At 36.8% G+C, this 5,820-nt stretch overlaps 1 pseudogene; it reads left to right on the forward strand.

Annotated features, from left to right (window-relative positions):
* The first annotated feature begins 287 nt into the window (after positions 1–287).
* LOC136330156 (vomeronasal type-1 receptor 3-like) lies at positions 288–4,882 on the forward strand (annotated as a pseudogene).
* The last annotated feature ends 938 nt before the right edge of the window (positions 4,883–5,820 follow it).

The raw sequence follows: 5,820 nt of genomic DNA on the forward strand, positions 1-5,820 counted from the left end.
ACAGTAGGGCAATTTCTAGCAAAATATCCTAGATCTCCACATTGGAAACAAGATTCTCTGGCAGAAGTACTTCCCTGACCTCCCTTCCTTCATTTGTTCTGCCGTTTATCAAAGTATTGTCCTGGAGTCTTCCCCTGAGGTACTGTGGCAATAGCCAGACCTTGTATATATGATGGCCCAATATAACACATATTCTGATGTAATCCCCTGTATCTCAAGCCTGATGTAAAAGCTAGTTGGCGTGGGGACCTCCAAGGGTCTGAAACAAAAACTCTGGGAGCATCCCGATGAAGGTAAGAAGGAGCAGAAGGTTGAGCATAAGAAGGAGCAGAGGGCGGCGGAGGTGCAAACATTAAGTTGGCCATGGCCACGACAACCTCATTATCTTTCGAGTCATCCTCAGACTCTAATGTCTTATATTTACATCTCTCCATTTCTAGCTCACTCTGATATTTTTCATTCAAAAGCTCTTCTTCAAATAAAAATATTTGTACAAAAAGAAAAAGGTCCCTTACTTTTGACCCTAATTATCCCATAATTTATTCCTTCCAACTACACTTTCTGTGAAACTTTAATCAGTGTGCACACTGGGGAGATCCATCATCTGCCGTTAGTTTAATATTGCTCAGGTCCCTGTTCAGGTGCCATCTGTCGCGGAGCAGCGCGGCTAGTAATTGTTCAGGTCCTGAGTGGGAATGGTGCAGAATAAAGAAATAAACTCAGAGAGAGAAAGGATGAGATCGGAAGGCCTCTGCAGTGCCTTTAGCTTGCAAGGGTATGACTCTCCACCCCCATTCTCCTTTATTTACAGGGCAGAAAATCATTAGCAAATCAAAGAAATCTTTGATACAAAGTCACATTTCCAAAACAAACCAAGGATTTTCCCAAGTGCATAAAACCCTCCACCCTGCATAACATCTTAACTTCTCAAAACAAAGCATAAAAAGAAATCTGCCTCCAATCTCTATGAGGGACACAGATAGGATGTGTAAATATGATCCAGCGTCATAGCTAACATGGAAGTGTGGAGAAAAACATAGTCTTTAGCGACTTAAGCAAGTGAGGTGAGGCTTGGGCAAATGTCAGCTTACTTCCACTCCCCCACAGCACTGTTCCCCAAAAATCTAAACCGCAAGAACCTTGTAAGTTTGCAGATTCCAGCAGAAGTGTAATGAACAGTTAATTTTTCAACTCATTCTCAAAAATGACCCATATTTGAGCCTGACCTGGTGGTGGTGCAGTGGATAAAGCACTGGACTGGAACACAGAAGAATCAGATTTGAACCCATAAGGTAGCTGGCATGAGCATGGGCTCATCAGGCTTGAGGGTGGGATTATAGACATGACCCCATGGTCACGGGCTCGAAGACCAAGGATTGCTGGCTTGAGCAAGGGGTCAATTGCTTTGCTGTAGACCCCCCCACTCCCACTTCTGCCAAAGCACATATTAGAAATCAATCAATGAACAACAAATGTAATGAAACGAAGAATTGATGCTTCTCATCTCTCTCCCTTTCTGTCTGTCCTTCTCTTTCTCTCTCTCTCTCTCTCTCTCTCTCTCTGTCACACATGCACACACAGACACACAATCTATATTTGGAACAGCTATGTCTCAGATTTTCTAAAATTTATACCAGACCTTACATACTGCAGAGAAATTACAAGTCAAATTATGTAAAAATGCAGTTTATGTTGTGTATCACAGGAACAAAGATGTGTACAAAGAGCCATTTATATTTACTGTTTATAGTAGCTATTTGAGTTTATTTAAAAGACTACATTACTGTTCCTAAATTTTAACCTAATGTTGATCAGCATTTGGGTTCGTCCTCATGTGAAAAGGAGATTCTTCTGCAGGTCAAAATTGGTTTAGTTTTAAAGCTACCCAAGAAGTAGCCGTAATTCCTGAGGCATGGGCTGACAGGAGGTCTGAGACCCTGCATCCATCTCTAACTACTTCTAATGATTTTTATTATTTCCTCCTTAATACCAGTTCTTGGAGGTTGTCCTAAGTAGTATCAAACTCTGATTTCTGAGCAGTATAATTGTAGTTCAGAAATTAATGTGCTGTTCAATCAGCTTTACAAAGGCACAGAGAATTTTACATGATTAGTAAAGTTATCTCATTATAGTTCTATGAGTGTGTCAATACATTTAATGGCCTAATTGTAATATCTAAATCTCAATGTAAATAAATGTGACTGTCATTTACTGAATTATAATTATTTTGTTATTATTGAGGTTTAATACATTTAATAATAGATTTAGTAATTATGTCTCCTGAATGTATTTACAATTCACTGATGAACATGGGACAGTTTTTATATGTGTGAGCTCTGGAACTGTGATTTTTTTAAAAAAAGGCAACTTCGCTTGTGAGGAGTATGGACAGTAAAGTAATTAAGAGCTTCAGCATTTTTTAGGCTCAAGTGTACCTTCTGATCTTTTGTCAGGTTGTCAATATCCTGAGGTCATATTTAGGCTTGTCCTTGTGTTTTTTTTTCTCACAACTGATTTGATACCCAAGATATTACACCTTGAAACACCAAAATGCATACTTGTTTTGTTTTTTTCTATTTCTCAAATCATATATTAGTTTCAACCATTCTTTCAAAATAAGGACCAGATAATTGTGTGCTCTTTAATTAGAAATAACTGGTCCTAGATGTTCTTTCTCTTTGTAAAATTACAACTGCCAAAGTTTAGCTGAAAGTAAAATATGATTTCTGAAGTGGAACCTTATGATTGTTTCTCTGGTTATACTGACATGAATCCATATCAATAAATCTAATATATTCATAAAGATATTAGATGCATCAACACTTCATTAAGATTATTTTTTATTTAAAACTATACTGGTCAACAGAAGAAATACTTTAATTGAAAGGAAAAGTGGGCATAATCAAACATCAAATAGGTCTCAAATATGACTATGTATGCAAACAACTAGATTTTTAACAAGACACAACCTCTTTGCTAGGACAATACAACACAATGGTAAACACTAATGTTATTGCAGCCAGGCTCCCCAGGTTCAAATCCTGACTATAGCAATATTTAAATGAGCTGTATAAGCTCCTTTTAGTCAAATGCTTTTTGTCTATTAAAATAGAATACTCTTAAATTCTATCTTATACTCTAGAAAATATTAAGTACTTTAAAATAGGTAACATGTTAATAATAGAGACTATCTCCTGGCCAAGTAGCTCAGTTGATTTGGGCATCACCCTGATATAGATTCTGCATGGTAGCAGACTCGATATCCAGTTAGGGCACATACAAGAATCAACCCGTGAATACATGAATGGGTGGAACAACAGATTGATGTTTCTCTCTATCTCTCAAATCAATAAATAAAAAACTTTTAAATTCTACTGACTAAGCATTATGTTAAACATTCAGCTTGGAAATTTAAAAAAATATATATATTTAAAAATATTTTCATGGCCTGACCTGTGGTGATGCAGTGGATAAAGCGTCAACCTGGAATGCTGAGGTTGCCAGTTCAAAACCTTGGGATTACCTGGTCAAGGCACAAATGGGAGTTGATGCTTCCTGCTCCTCCCCTCTTCTCTCTCTCTTTCTCTCCTCCTTCTCTCCTCTCTAAAATGAATAAATAAGTCTTAAAAAATATATTTAGAAAAAAGTAATGATAACTGGTGAATTTTGAATTTATTTTCCATGATTAGCCTCCAGTCATGTTTTTAATGCAGAATTGTCCTCTTATGAATGTAAATACTGAGCACGGGGACAAAAGGGAGTGACCTCCCTGGGTTTGAAATTTGCGATGATCTTCCTATTTCAGATGCTTATCGGAATCCTAGGGAACTTCTCACTTTTCTGTCATTATATGTCCCTTTACCTCAGTGGGTACAGGACAAAGCCAGCAGACAATTTTTGTTTATGATTTTAATTTGTGTTTACATAGATTCAAGTGTCCCACCAAATATACCTTCCCCCACTCTTATTTCTCCAAGCCTGCAGTTTTGATTGTCATTCACCTGACTAAGCAACTCTGAAATCATTCTCTCAAGGGGTTTTCCGGAGACAAGAGTGGCATTGAGTCTGAAATATTTTCTCAGTGATTTTGGATGCAAACTTGTTTTCTGCATTCAGAAAGTAGCCAGAAGTGTGTGCGTGGCCACCATCTGCTTCTTGAGTGTCTTCCAGGCAATCACCATCATTGGAAATCTCTGTGGGCAGAGCTTAAAGCAAAAGCTGTCAAATACACAAACACCTCAAATATCCTCTGCTGGATCCTGAACATAATGCTAAATATTAAAGTTCCTGAGTATGTGACTGACAAATGGAACACCAAAAGCATCTCAAACACTATGAGCCTGGATATGCTCCATTAAAGTTTACTCTAATAATACATACGATCCAAATAAAGTAGTCATATCTGCCCATGATGTTTTGTGTTCAGGACTCTGACTTGGGCCAGGAAAACCATGGTTTCTATTCTGTACAGGCATAACCATCAGGTCCAAAAACTTCATGTGACCAACGTGTCTCCCAGATCATCCCGTGAGATTAGAGCTATCCAATACATCCTTGTTCTGGTGACCGTTTTTGTATATTTTTATACCTTCTCCATTATTCACATTTATATTTCTATTTTTGGTAAGACCACTAGGTGGCTAGTGAACACTTCTGTCTTAATCAATGCATGCTTCTCAACTGCCAGCTCCTTTGTCCTCTTGAGTCATAACCACCCTGTACTCAGTTCACCTTTGTGTGCACTGGAAGATGTAAGCAGTTTCGGCATTCCTGCATCTCATCAAAAGAATATATACTATCTACCTTTCACTCTCTTTTGTCATCTATTCCTGATTCTGCAAGGAATCATGACTATAATTATATTCAGTCTGATTGCACATAGAGTTTTGAATAACAGAGATTCTGCTGCTACAATAAATAGTAAATAATGTTTGTTTTACTACATAATAGTATTTATTATGTAAGTACTCACATGATTATTTTTTAATGATGGTTGCAGTGGAGTAGTTCAGAGTCCTGTGAACAATAAACAGTCCTGAAATAATGTAGAGATACTGGAAAGGTCTTTGAGTGTGTAGTCTTTCATGAGAGATAGCAACTTTGTCGATATTTACTGGCCATCCCATAGAGAGGGTAGTGCCTTGAACGGAATCCATGTGGGATGTTACTCCAAGAAGCTCGGAGTAGAGCTTTCTGTGTGCCTGTCTTGTATTGCAAGTAGCCTGAGTTGAAGCTGGAGGAAAAATGAGATTTTAGTTATTATGGACAATGACTGCCAAGTGTGAATATGGTGTCTTACATCCTCCGAGAATGATAACTGTTCAAAATAAAAAATGTGTATGAAGAAAGATTAACAAGTTTTAAAATACTGTACATTAAATATGATAGTAGTGAACTGTATGGAACAAAGAAATGGTTATTGAAAATACCTGCCTAGATAAAATAGTTCCACATTCTAAATTGACAAAAAGTTTTCTGAAGCTTTATGAAGAAAATTATATATTAAGTGTATGATAGGGTATTTGCATAAAAGATTGACATAAACACTGCAAAGAGAGCATAAAAGTACCATTCTGCCAAAAGTAAGGAGTGATTCAATTAAATCCACTCATGTCTCAACAGATTCTCAGAATATTTAAATAGCATTGAAAAATTAACAGCACTGCTTTCCCATGGCACATATTATGGTTTTTTAAATATTTTCTCAAGAAATTTGTAATTTGGATTTTGATTTCTTTGTTAATTTACACATTATTTTAGTAGGATGTTGTTTACTTCTGTATTTGTATCTCTGCCAGATTTTTTTTTCTAAATTTTATC

Source organism: Saccopteryx bilineata, chromosome 3, assembly GCF_036850765.1.
Source record: "Saccopteryx bilineata isolate mSacBil1 chromosome 3, mSacBil1_pri_phased_curated, whole genome shotgun sequence".
NCBI lineage: Eukaryota > Metazoa > Chordata > Mammalia > Chiroptera > Emballonuridae > Saccopteryx > Saccopteryx bilineata.